Below are 14360 nucleotides of genomic sequence, written 5' to 3' on the forward strand. Positions count from 1 at the left end.
GGCCCCGGCCCCGGCGGCGTCCCCGCGCCTCCCTGCCGCCTTGGTAGCGCCGGTCCGCACTCGGCCTGACCCGGGACGTCACGGCGCCTGCCTGTGTTCCCAATGATAACTTGGCAGGAGCAGGGGGAAGCGGCCGGGTTTTTCCTGGGCTCGTTACCGGGTACGTGCACGTTTCTTTCGCATGCGGATTTTTTTTTTATTATTTTTTGGTTTTTTAAGGCGCAGTAAGGAAAAGCCGGGACAGGAAATCCGGGGCGCGGCGGGGGCTGCCGCCCCGCGATGGTGGCGGCCGCTCGCCGGCGGGCGCGGGGGAGCGGCGGCGCGGGGCGCAGGCATGCGTTCATCTCCGTGTCTTTCATTTTACCTTCAGGGTGACATTCAGTGCCGGGCGAGCCTCGCCGGTCACCGCCACGTCCCACCTGGAAAAAACACAAACAAAACCACCAAAAGAAAAAAAACAAACAAAAAAAACTGCCGAAAAGGGGGGATGGGGAGAGAGAAGGTGCCGGCCGCCCACGGCTGGGATGCGGGCGGCGGACGGGACACTTCGCCCAGGGGACGCGGGGACACTCGCGCTGCCGGCCGCCAGCAGGCCATGTGCCGAGCGGGCGGCGGGGGCGGGGAACGGGCACCGCACACACACACACACAAAAAAAATCAGTGAATTAAAAAAAAAAGGAAAAGCACCCGGAATGCCAGAGGAGGCCGGGCGAGCAGCGAGGATGCCGCACCGCTGCTGCCGTGCAGGCCCGGCGCCGCGCCCCCCCAATCCCCTGCAAGGCTCTGCAGGGGAAGGCGGGGGAGCCCCCGGCGCACAGCGCCCCACGGCCCCTCCGGAGCCGGGGTGCCCGGGGGGGCTGCGGGCCGGGCAGCCCGGGCCGCACTGGGGCACCTGGCTCGCAATGGCGTCGCCGCCGAGGAGAGCCAAGGACTGGCGCAGAGCCCGGCTCGGTGAGGGGAGCCGGGGCCATCGCTCCCCTCCTCTGCTGCTGGGGCAGCCGAGCAGCTGCTCCCGAAAGCAGGAGGGTGCGCGTTGGGGCAGAGCGAGCCGGGGCCTGCGGCAGCCCCGGGGCCGCTGTGAGCGCCGAGCAGGCTGGCAGCGCTATGCCCGGCCATGGCAGCAGCCACACGCATCCGCTGCCCTGGGTTCGTGTGCTTCGCAAAGCCGGATCCTGCACATCTTGAACGCTCCCACGAAATTCCATGGGCATTTTCACGTGTGAGACTTAACTCGCCTGCAGAAGTATTCCCAGAACTAGGCCTCGCTTAACCCATGGCAGCCTGAGTTTAAGTGTCTCCTCATCTAAAAACCAATCTACACATTGCACCCCAAACTGCTGCAGCACCACACCACCTACTCTGTGACCGCAGAGCGTCCCAGCAGAGCCCTGAGACAAGTTTCCCCTCTTCTGTGTTGCTTTTCACACCATCTATTATAATAACAGCAAGTTACAACATCACCAATGCACAGGTAACTAGCGCAGCAGAGTCCTTGAAGGGATGCGTGTAACAGGGCTGAAACAAATTTATTTTTTTTTTGCAACTGCCTCTGTTCAGCCTTAATATTAGCATTAATACTTTCAGTTTCCTCATTTAAATACAATAAAAGGGAAAATTGCCTTTAATATTGTTACTACTCAGGTCTTGCAATTCCAGTTTTTATATGACGATAAAGTCAGGGAGTAGTTAGTGTACACCTTTTCTGTTGCTGGTCTCAGTGCCTTCAGCAGCAGCTATGGTGGGATCACCTACTGCAGCTGCGAAAAGAATTGGGGAAGAAAGAAATAATTCTTGGAATATTGTACAGTCCAAGCGTCATTTCAGAAGCCTGAAATTGAAAGCACTGGGTTCTGGGTTTTTTTCTTTTTAAACCCAAGCTACTCAGGATGCTTTCTGGCTTGGCTAGAAAGACAAGTTTACTATACATTTCTGTTATGGAATCATTTTGAACTGCTTTTAGTCTAAATTCTTACCTGTCTTTACTGTCTCAGCAGAGTACATTATTGATATATGTTTTTGGTAGACTTGAAAAGCAACGTGTACAGCTTGATTGTTGTCGTTGTCTGTATTTCACCATTCATTTTTAAGTGAGCCTCTTCTGATTGATGTGAGGAATTTGTTTGAAAGGATGAAGGGTATGGCATAGCTACCCATGATGCTACTTAAAATTGCACCATAGCTCAGCTAAGAGATTTTTCATTGTGATTGTCACACTTTTAAAAGCGCGTGAGTTAATCAAATTTCTATTTTTAGAATGCACTTAAAGGAATATTAAAATGCATTAATTTCATTAAAATAAATGAGCAGATAGGTAACAAAATAAGTATCAGCCAAATAAGCAAGATCTCAACTATGAAGCCAAATGCAGCCCTAGTGAAATCATCTGAGTTGTGCTTGTCTATAGCACATATAATTTGGCTTCTGCAGTCACACAGCTGATGCTTTATTTGGTTTTCAGGGGTGTGTATATTAAAAATGTGCGAGCCACGCTGCTCCTCCAGCATGATTAACCACTGAAGTGAAATTCACCTGGCTCCCTTTTAGCTGTGCAATCCTATCACACGTGCACTTTTTGGTGTGGATACACACCTGAGATGCAGAGAGGTATTCCCAGTCCCTGTGTCAGTCTAAGGGATGTGAGCTGAGTCTGAAGTGAGGGTGTGCTAAATTGGATTTCAGCAGAGGCTGTTCACAGCATATATATGCTTCAGTTAATAGGCTGCACTGGAGTCTGTGCCACCATCTTTCATTACTGCTGTTACTCATGCCAGTGAGAGTAAAGGAAGGGTTGGTGTGTCTGTAATCACATATTAATTTGCTATGTAGATATATCCTAAGAACCTCTCAGCCCAGGAAAATTATACTGGAATAAGGTTGGATGTGAATGTAAAGCAGAACTGTGTTCAGATAGTTTATTCATTCTGGAATGACTGAGTTGTTTCCTGGTTTCACTTAATCCACTTTCAAAGTGGATTAAGGTAATTCAAGAAACTGAATTCTTACACTGGCGTAAAAGTTGTCTACGCATGGGTTAAGTCGAACACAATTACTGCAGTGTACCTAATAAGTGTCTTGAAATAACTTGGTGTGTAGACAAATCCAGAGTCCCACAGGTGAAAACAACAGAATTTAGCCATTTTGTATAACATGAGGTTAATTAAGCCCAACATTTGACCTACTTCTTTTCTTATGAAGCATATTTAATTCATTACAGGTTTTTCTTCCTCCATGAAATCCCCACAACAGAAATATATTTATGATCAGTTTCAAGATAGCAATGCTATGTGCACTCCACTAAAAATAAACAATTTAACCAGTATATTCTCTAAATACCTTCTCAACTGCCCTAAAGTGGAGAAAAGGTTCTTTACTGGAAGAAATACCAGCTTCTCAATCATAAATATTTTGAGTGGGTTGTTCTAAACAAAAGGTAAACAAACCCCAAAGCTCTGCTCTGCCCTCTGAGACACCCATGATCCATTTGACTGCATTCCATTCATAGCAATAGCATCCAGTCTGACTCAGCAATATTAGTTCCTGAATGAGGAAACTCACAGACTCACACAGAAGGGTTCGCAGAACAAGAGGGCCTTCAGGAGACACCTTAAGAATAGAGAGCTAATTTATAGTTTGCTTACAGAGGCCTGAATCAGGGAGAAACTACCTGAAACCCAGGCAGCCTCTCTGCTTCTGCTCTGAATCAGGTGTATTGCATCACTGGCAATACAGGAAAGTGACTGAACTGATAATGAGAACATATAAGATGTTTTGTGACCTTGTGCCAAGCACAAAGTTTGTCAAATGTCATTCAGTGTCATTCCATGCCACACACATCCACAGAAAAGAGGTGACTCTCTAATGTGAATGAAGCCTCCTAAACTTTGAGACTGTTTGTTGGTTTGCTTTTGTCGAAGGAGATGGCAGGGGAGAGGGGATTGAACCAAACAAAAACTAGAAGACGTAGAAATTATGTAAACTCAGGTAGTAAACAAGCCAGTTTTTTGAAAGAAGTATAAATATAAAAGCCAAATGATACAAATTGCTGACCCTTTAAACATTGACATAGGAAAAGCCATTAAATGCTGTGAAGATAAAACACTCCAACTTCTACTTTGTGTCAAAGACTGCAACATGTCACACATTACAGAGGGTGACCTAGAGTCTTCCCTTACACAGATAAAGTAGTCCCAGCTATTCTGCGTAACAGGCAAGGATGCCCGCAGGATTCTCATTTGGTGATTACAAGCATGGCTTTGCCCTCCTGTCCTTGTCTTGGTTAAGGATATAGGGAATGGATTTCACCTACAACTCCCTCATGCCAAACTTGTTTATTTAATTAAGAATAATTCCTGTAACAAAATAAGCATTGATTGAAGAAGGTAAACATGGAGAAAGATAAACAAGAAATCAAGTACTTAAATTTTGTGTTGCTGAATGACTTTTACCATGGTCTTGATATTAAGGCTCATATTAAGCCTGGTATTAAACTCAGATTGAAGGCAATGAGAGAAGGTTTTATAGGAGCATGCCTGATCTGAAATCCTACTTGAATAAAAGAAGGAATTAGATTATTGTACACTCTGCTTCCCCTGAGGGACCTCTGAGTGTTGGATCCACCTGCAGTGCTGGGGTATCCTGGCTCTCCCCCACTCCTGTCATTACAGGGGCATTACACATCCAGAGAGGAAGGTGTCCTAAAGCCCCAAGACGATTGGCAAAGCACATGCAAGAGGAAATCTCAGCGCGCAGCCAGTGCCAGGCAATGAAGGATCCTCCGTGGGAGTTGGTTAGTAGTGCCAATGTTTGATATTTGTCGTAACAACCACCGACTGTTTTGGTTTTTGTTCTAACAATGTGAATTATGCATTAAACATTAATACAAGTGAGTGTACTTTCTTTTGATCTTCAAGCATAATCATTTCTAATGAGAGCTTATACATGAGCATTGAAACAAATCCCTGAGTCATGTGAATTTACATTGGTTGTACTCTGTGGGAAAGATCCCACATGAGTTACTCATGTCTGTAAAACATAACATACTTAGAAGAAAAAAATGAGCTTGCATTTGTCTGTTGGAACATAAATATCTGCGTAGACATTTGGCTTGTGCCAAAGTCAGTAATGAAACATTAAATGAAACATTAAAAAGTTAATTTATCAGAGATCAGGATTCAGGGTGGGGCCCTCAATTAATGTGAGATCCAAGTCTCAGAATAAGGTCACCTCTTAGTTTCTCCCATCTGGCTTCTTGCAAGAGTTGAGTCTAGTATCAGAGGAATTTGAGCTAGCTCTAAGTAAAGGGAATAGAATTTGGCTTGCTTGAGAGTGATAAAAGTTGCCAAACTTTTGGTGACTTGCCATCACCAAGTTATAATATGCCAATCCATGGCAGGCAAACTGTGCAGTGCTAAGTGGCACCTCTCCAAATGCCCTTGACAGCCAGTGTGGGCCAGACCCACTGTAGAACCTGCTTAGCCATGTTTAATATCTGCACTTCTTAAAACAACAGTCACAAATGGTGCATTCCATAAAAACATAAACACTGGATTGTGCAACTGCCAAGACAGTTATTTAAAATGCAAACAGAATTTAGGCCCTTTCCCCTTTGACACACTGCACAAATATTAACCCAACAAGCAATTAACAGTCTGCACTAAAGCAGCCATGCTGCGTGTGCAAGGGACAGGCTGCACACTGGGGAAAGTACAGGCGCAAAAACAGCACATGATGGGTTCTGTTCCTGGGGGTGCAGGTAGTCACTACCAGATCTCCAGAATGCCTCTTGCCTTTCCAAGCAGACCTCAATGCCAAAGGTTGCAGGAGGTGGCTGTCAGCAAGGTATTATGTTAAATGGCAGATAGGTTCTGTCTATGATTAAGGTCATATCTCAGGAATTCTCAAAAGCCCATTAATGTATTTTATTCTTAATGTGGAAGTGCTAAAGGAGTCCTGGAAGCCAGAAATCCAGGATTACCCCACATAATTCAATGTTTTCACAGGAGGCTACAGTCATGCTCTCTGCTGCTACCCTTCTCTTGTCTGAATAAACTTAAATGCTGATGGTACATCTTCAAAAGGAGAGTGAAAGCAGGCTATGCACAGAATAGTTTATAGACTGGAAGAAGAGCAAACACAAAACGCTTCATCCCTGAACTTGAATTCTCCAAATGCTCTGTTTTGTATAATGACAGAGGAGCTGATACTATTGCAGTAGAGAAGAGAGCATCCAAGACACTCCATTATGGAACCCCACCACTGTTTGTATTAATTATCTTCCCTGAGTTTGCACAACTTCACTTGGCATGTTAAGTTAAAAGATGGATGGGTCAGTATTGGGTAGAAGGACCTCAACTCCATCTAGACGCTGCTTGAAGCCCATTGACATTATCCAGCTTTAAGAGTTCAGTGAGACTTCTGACTTTTCAGAATGCGTCAGTACATCCCCAGGCACACACAAAAAGCTGTGCTTGCAAAGATGGGATAGATACAGGTAGAAAATGGTGTACAAAAGCATGTAGGGAGGCCTCTCTAAGCATCAGCCAGGGTGACAAAGCATGCTGGCCCATGGGTTCCCAGGCTGTATTCACAGCCCTGGAATGCCTGCTGGAAACACTCCCCTGTAATTTAGCTCATTTAGTGTGCATTAAGGATGCTCATTTCTAGACCCCTAAGTGAAATGTGATACTGAACTCATTCTTCCTTTTGCAACAGCAGGCCTCAGCAGATGGCCAAGAGGTGGATGGGAAGGAGAGAACACCAATTTTAATCCAGTTGTTCATGATGGAAAACTATGAGAAAAGTGAAAAGATCTTATTCTGCAGACTAAGGCATTTACTTATATTTAACTGCCTAAACTCAGTCAGAGCCCTGAATTCCATTACTCTGTGTGAATGGTATGGTATGGTAAAGTCTTATTTGGTAATTACCTGGTCAGAGCCACAGACTAGAAACAAGATATGCAGCCAGTGAAAGCCCAGTGGAGTCATACCAGTTTATACTAACTGAGAGTCCAATTTCAAATTAAAAATTTGAGAAGTTGCATTTTTCCATGTCATTTTGGTCATATTACACAGGGGGGAAGAATATATGAGAAAATAAAAATAAAGTTGTAGCTATATATATAACCAAGACAGAAGCAGAACCAATGTGAAATCTTTAGCAATTAAATTCTACATCCAAATTATTAGGTATTTCAGTGTTGGTGCCATTTGGATTACTGCTTAACTTTAGGGCAGCAAGGTAAGCTCATTTTCTTGCCTCTTTTCAGCCACCATTAGGGCTGCAACCTTCCCATCCTCCAGGGAGAGGGAGAGAAGTTACACAATGGGTGTTTTTCCATGGGCGGATGTCTAAATGTGAAGGGAAACAATTGAATTTTAATGACAATTTTGAGACTCTTGAAGTTAATTTCTGGGCAGTGCAGAAATTAGTGGGGCTTGCTGCTGCCAAGAGCTGCATGTTCTCCTTCTGATGTTAGCAGGATTACAGGTCTCAGCTTTTGGCAGAAATAACTCCCAAAATATTGGATCCTTCTCTCTTGCCTTCTCTCAAAAGGAAGAGCAAGAGACCTGCTGCTGTCAGACCCAACCAAGTGTCGGTGCAGAGCAATGGCTCAGAAAAACATGGTAACTGCACCAGAGTTACACTACCAGAGATGTGTTCTCATTAGGTATTTACAGCATTATCTGGGGTGGAATGGTAAATTTGTTAGGTGCTGCACGAAACATTTAACCGGAAAAAGTTCCTGCATCCAAAAGCACTACAAAAATGATTGAGGAAGGAGAGTGGCAAACAATGGGATATTCTGGGAAAAAAAAGTACACCAGTGATTACAGCAAAGGCAGACAGCTATGAAGGCTTTTCCTACACACAGGGTAACAATAATTCTGCCAAGAAGGCAGGTTATTTCCTTTTTAGCTCTGCTATTTCCACTGCATTACTGAATCATGGTTTGTTAATAGCTTACAAACATTAAGTTTAAAAAGCTTTAGGAACTTTGTAATACCTGAGACAGTACATTCCAATTTATCAATTTCTATAAAAATACATAATCCAGTAGATTTTGGGGTTGTGGTTTTCAGGGTGGGGTCTTTTAATGCCTTTAATAAAGAAAGAATAATTTTGGTCTTGTTATCTTCTTAGAAGATTCAGAAAGGAATATAACGGGTAGTCCCAAAATCTGTATGTATCTAATTGTTGGTAGCAAAGTGGAAAATAAAAGATGCTTCAAAATAGTGCCAGTCATTTAATCTACTCTGTAGTTGGATGATAGAGTGTCAAGCATTTTCATCAAAAGCACGAGACTCACTACAGATTACTGTCTTTTCAATTTTGGGCTATGCAATTATAGCCCCAAACAGGTCATGGAAGGGTTCAGCCTTCCCCATGTTACCCCTCTGGTCAGATGGCAGCTCCAGCCAAAAGGAAAGAAGAAAAGAGGACAGCCGTAGCCACCTGGCACTACCTTTTTGCACGGCAAAAAGCAGGCAGGGGAGGAGGGACCTGGTACCCAGCCAGGTGTGGCAGCACTTAGAAGCCAGGCTGCCAAGCTGGAGCTCGTCCTCTGAATCGGATTCTGCACGGGGAGGCACAGAGAAGGTAACATTGGGGAACTGCTTCCCTTGCAAAGAGCTCTGCGTCCCCATTTACCCTCTACCACGAGATGGCCAAATGTACCTCTTATTTGGCAGAAAATGTTCAGCCTGGTATTGAGTATGTTACTGTGTCCACCAGCCCACTACACGGTGTACATAAAATATCATTCAGTTACAGGAGAATTAAAAGAAGCATTAGGCTCACATTGCTGACTGATACCAAACCATTTTTTCCTAATACTGTTTTTTATGTACTGTACCCAGAGTTTAGCTGTGTCCATTATTTCCTTCTATTCCTTATTTCTCCAAAGGTGATTTTATTTAGATCAAATTTGTGTACTGTACTGCTGGATACTATGGTACAGTTCATTGCTCTAGAACAATTTCACTGGTTTAGAAATGCCACCATAATGTTTTGCCACTAGATTTCTGCTGAGAAGTAGAGGCACTAGCTCACAAACACACCTTCCAAGTCCTTATGGAGCCTTCCCAAGAACCTGTGATGTGCTTATCAGGCTTGCATGCACAGCTAAGTCTCTGTGCCCCTGCTCTGAACCCTTGGGACATGGGTGCTGAGTTAAGACTAGAGAAAAAGGAAGAGCACGGCCATGATCAACAGTCAATCATTTTAATGGCTGTTAGTGTAAAAACATATTCCTAACCTTACTTACTACAGCCAGATATAGGGTAGGAGACATGGTTTTGCATGAACCAGTTTATTTTTTCTTTTTAACTCTTTTGTATGAGTGATGATTTTTGAGAGATTGGTGTAGTAATGTACAGTTGTTAAGAGACTGATGCTTCACGTTTCTACCTGTGCAGATGGGATATCACATTTCTGTCTAAGTTACAAGACCACTCGGAGTTAACATCCAGAAACAGTTTCCTCTATTCCAGCAGTAGTTGCCATTTCTCGGAACAATTCTTTAGGTACAAGTCTAGTAGAAATGCCCCTTCACTGTTTTCCACTACAGCTCAGGTTTCCTGCTTCAGCTCTTATGCTGCTGTGAACATGTACAAAATGGGATGCTAGTTTTTGTCCCCCTGCCCTCAGTAATTCCATCTGACTTCACATAATTCTGCTCTTGCACTTAGAAATACAGGAGTTAACAGTCAAGAAGTTCTTTGGGTACTGGAAAGATTAACAGATCTTTCAATCCTCCTGCAGGTGACCACAAGGTACAAGCTTTATAGACATTTGATGAATGAAGGGTTGCCACTAAATGAAAGCATGTCACAAAGCTCTAGAGGAAATCATTGCAACAAGGTTTTAGGAGTTTGTGAAGGCACCGTGAAATGAACACACTTTATGAGGCTGCAGCTTGTGTGTAGAAAGTATATGCAACCTACTCTGTATTCCTAAAATGATCACCAACATATCATTGGGAACTTGGGCTTCTGAGAGTCATTTCTCTCTCTGTGCCTCAGTTCCCTTATATGAAAGTCAGGATTATGTCTTTAGTGCCCCTTGGATGAACAGAACAAGTTCACCTCTTAAATGTCAAGTGTTACAATCAATCACAGGTTTACCATGTCTTTTTATGCCTAATCATTTAAAACTATTAATATCAAAATAAGCCACTCAAAAATTAGTAAAGATTGCAGAAGTCCTAGACTGTGGAACATGAATCTCAGTGATTTCAATGTGATGGATGGATGTGATGCCAGCCTCAGACATAAGATTAGCTTCAATGTGATTTGAAAGATCCCAGAACTCCGGTGACAAATTATTTGTTCCACATGTTCTGTTAGTTCAGGAAAGATCTATGCCAGTCCCAGCACAGTGCCTATTGTTCCCCTCCACTTTGAATATTTTCCTATGAATGCTGCTTGCTACCTAACAAACTATCAAAAAAACTTCAGACCCCAACATTCATTCTATGGTTGGATTTATTGTGTTTTCCCTCTTAAAGAATTTTTATTTTGAAATATTGATGAAAAATTATTTGCCAGGTAATCAGAAAAGGAACTGAGATATAATCCAGTCATTACAGTCACTCTCACTTACATGGGTCTGCCATCTGTGATCCTTTCTTACATAAATGGAGTTATGCTTAAGGAAGGTTAGATGCTACATTTTCAGGAATTTCTTTCTTCTACCAAGACAGATAACGTTGGATACATAAAGTTCCTCTTTTATGTGACACTTCCTTTAAAGCAAGTTTGTCCCCTTGAGTAAATTTTTCCTTGGCTCTTAGAAGCCAGCCTTCTAAGCCTCTTCACATACACGCACATCTGTATCTGCCATAGATGTCTACTTTGTATATCACACTTACTTCACTGAAAGATGTTATTACAGATTGGGAAAAGAAAAACAGAAAGGACAAATTGCTCTACTCAGTGTTTAAGAGTAGTTGGTATCACTGAATTTAGAAGTGTAAATTCCTTTTTTTGCACCTGAATACACCACCGCCTGAGCAGTACCTGATGTCAGTGGCAGTTCATGTATTTGTGCAGCTGCAAAATCTTTTGATATCCAGGTGCCACAGGAAACCATCACTGGATTACAGTAATTTTTCTGACAAACGTAAAAGATTCAATCAGCCTAAAAGTATTTAACACTTTCTACAAAGACATGTTATGAAGAACTCCAATTGTCTTTTGAAAAAGGCGGAGTCACTAACCTGTATCTTACTAAAATGCATACTACTTCCAACATTTTTCAAGTAGGCAAGATGAATATGGAGTGAGGAAGGAAGAAAATTATTCAGAGAAAATTCAAGTTAGAAAGAGAAAAAAACCTCTTATTTATAGTTCAGAGATCTGTGCTATTTTAGTTCTTCATTTAAATAACTATTTTAAATTATAAATTTCAAGCCTATTGCAGATATCTTGCTCTTATTTTCTGAATACAGAAATATGAAAGAATAAGGTAAAAAAAGATATTAAATAGTGATTTAATTTGTTCAGAAAGCATTGAGTGATATGTATCTGCATGGAATTACATAGCTCAGTTCTACTTGAAAATTCTCCTAACTGGAAGAAAACATGCAAGATCCTCACCCATTTTAACAGCCATCATAAATGGATGTTAAACTTAGCAGCAACAGTTCATCAGCAGCTTCCCAACACTGGCATCAATACAATAATTTGTATTAGATATGAATGGGGAAAACATTTTTAATGCTGTATTTGAATGAAGGTTAGAAATAGTTAAATGCAATACACCGAAGATGCCACTCACGGATATGATAACTGTTTCAGGGGAGAGGGAGGAGGGTAAACTTCCCACTGCATGATGAAAAATATTAAAGTATTAAGTAGAAATATTTGAAGAAATTAAGGCCTGGAACTACAGCTTTCAACAAAGAAGATGATGTCAGTTCTGTGTATTCCTGCACAAGAAAACCAAAGTGCTGCCTGGGATTTCTGAGCATTTCCACAACCCAAACAGTAAGAGGAAGCTATTCAAAGTCAAAAGAGTTTCAGTATTAACAGCAATGAAAACAGACCAGAGCCTTTATCTTAATCAGTTGCTTAGAATGAACTGATACAGATTTATCATCTTTTCTCCCTCTGTGGTTAGAGCCAGAGTCACACATTACTGATGTATTTTCAAAGTTCCACACATGGGCAATAATGTTGCAAATATTTTGAGGGAAGGGATTTCCTGTATTTTGCCAATGCTGTGCTTCAGGTTCATGAGTCACTAAGAAAATATGGAGAAATATTTATTTGTGTGCTTTGAATAAGAAGTCTTTTGTGACAATATAAAAATGGGGAAGTCGTTTCTAAGTTTATTATTACTAGCCTATTTATTAAGAATTACAAACTTTGAAACAGTTGAAATACTTAGATGGAAACATGACGTTATCTCCAGTATTTTCTGCAAATGTTCTGTCAGCATCCTAATTGTACTCCCGTCCTGTATGATGAAATGAACTCCAGCTCTCTCCATAAATGAAATAGCAATAAGAAAAAATCAAAATGCTATTTATTCAGCAACTGACTCTTAGCCAAAATGAACTACTATTTACTATGATTAGAGGTAATTTTACACATATACTAAGCACGTAATGCACTTGTAACATTTGAAAGCCTGAGATTTGCATTATCTTGTAGGCTCTTGTAATTTTTTTAGCTATGTACTGACAGAATTAAACACGGGCATTTACAGGAAAAAAAATAATTTTGATAAGGCTGAGATAAGCAAATAAAACAAAATAAATACAATATTAAAGTTGCTAATGCTCTATTCGCAACAAAATTCTTATAGTAATGTGCTCTCCTTTCCTTTCTAGCAACATGTAATTCTCTGCAGGGATGTCAAGGGGACCATTCTCTCAATTTTCCTAGCAAGCCAACATCTGCTAAATGCAGCATGACATGCTGTTTACCTTTGTTGTAAAGTTGAGGCTTTTCCATTTAAGAACGGTATAAATGAATCAGTATTCATTCACACCTATGCTTAGAAGTGTCCATTACAGAGCAGAGAGTGCAGCTTTTTAATCTCCTCCTTATTCTGATTTTATGCCATATTCCTCTGCACTGATGCTGTTTGGAATTGCCCTAGATATATTAACAAATGCAAGGAAAGTAAAACCAAAAACAGTGGTGATTTTCCCCTCATTTTCTGCAAGTATTTCTTGACAAAGGTGATAAAAATGCAGAGGTAAAAGGTCTTGCCTTGCATCTCCTTTAAACTCAGTAGTTTAACAAACTGCTTCAAAACAAAAGTTTTGTCCTCTGCTCCAAAAACAAGATGACAAAATCCCAAGCTACATATTTAGATTTGCCTTCTAAAAACCTGTGCAATATTTACTAACTTGTATTCAATGGGAGAATTTCCAAGGGAAATAGTAGGGGGTTGTCTGTTTTGTTTTGATTTTTTAAAATGTATATACATTTCTCATCTGCTGAAAGGAAATCTACCTTCATCAGCAAAAGAACAGGTGAAAAGACTAATTAACATTAAAAAATACAACCACCCTTTCTTTAGTGAATGCTTTTGAATCAAAGTAATTTTTCTCATACTGCAGAAACCCTCTATTTGAACAAGCACCCACTAACATCACTTGTCCCTCTAATTGTCATCATTACTAAAACAGAAGCAGCCTTTGTTGATCACACACAGCATTCTCTAAAATCCATTTTTCCAATTAGGTTTTTATTCTCCTTCTCGTCCATCAGCTTTTATTTAGTTTTGAGCACAATTACAGCTGTACTTGGGTTAACTTGTGGCAGTAAGGCATTTGCAGAAGCTGTTGCTCTCAGTAACGTTGGCTATTACTGATTACAGCATTGCTCGAGGCGGATTCCTTGTTCTAAATGGCATTGAACATTTTTACCTGGATATTGCAACACCACATTATGAGCGCTGGATATAAACAGAACAATAAGTAGTGCTGCTGGCCTCTGGATTTAAACAATAAGTCCGGAGACTTGTGTGTGGAGACACAGCTAGAAAATCGCACTACCACCAAAGTATCTGATGCAATGTCTATATCTTTCTCTAATTTGCTACTGACCAATTAGTACATTCAACTCTGAATCACAGTTCTCAATAATAAAGGTCAAAGTTTTCATGGACATTTTCTGTGTATGAGTTGCCACCTTGAAATAGCTAAGCTGTGTTTTACAGCTGCAAGGTTCCCAAATTTCTCACTGGGCTTGTATGTCCTCAACATCAGAAAAAACAAAGCCTCACATCACCTCAAATTGAACCCCATTTCATTGGAAAAATAGGTTTAACGTCTGCCAAAAGGATGGGCTTATCCCTAAAAGTGTATTCACATTTTAAAAATTGCAGTCTAGAACATTTGTTTA

The 14360-nt window shown here is 41.4% G+C and overlaps 1 protein-coding gene across 3 annotated transcripts in view; it reads right to left on the reverse strand.

Moving 5' to 3' along the window:
- ESRRG (estrogen related receptor gamma) overlaps window positions 1-14360 on the reverse strand; it is a 389280-nt gene that overhangs the window by 370748 nt on the left and 4172 nt on the right. The window contains exon 1 of one of the 3 annotated variants that reach the window (XM_039697957.1): window positions 365-470. The exons of 1 other annotated variant lie outside the window; for it this stretch is intronic. The gene's annotated coding sequence lies outside the window, so the exon portion shown is untranslated. Of the gene's footprint in view, window positions 1-364; window positions 471-14360 lie in introns of those variants that run through there. One more of the 3 variants, XM_039697941.1, reaches the window with a different exon arrangement.

Source organism: Passer montanus, unplaced genomic scaffold, assembly GCF_014805655.1.
Source record: "Passer montanus isolate IOZ18808 unplaced genomic scaffold, ASM1480565v1 scaffold12, whole genome shotgun sequence".
In the NCBI taxonomy this organism is placed as follows: domain Eukaryota; kingdom Metazoa; phylum Chordata; class Aves; order Passeriformes; family Passeridae; genus Passer; species Passer montanus.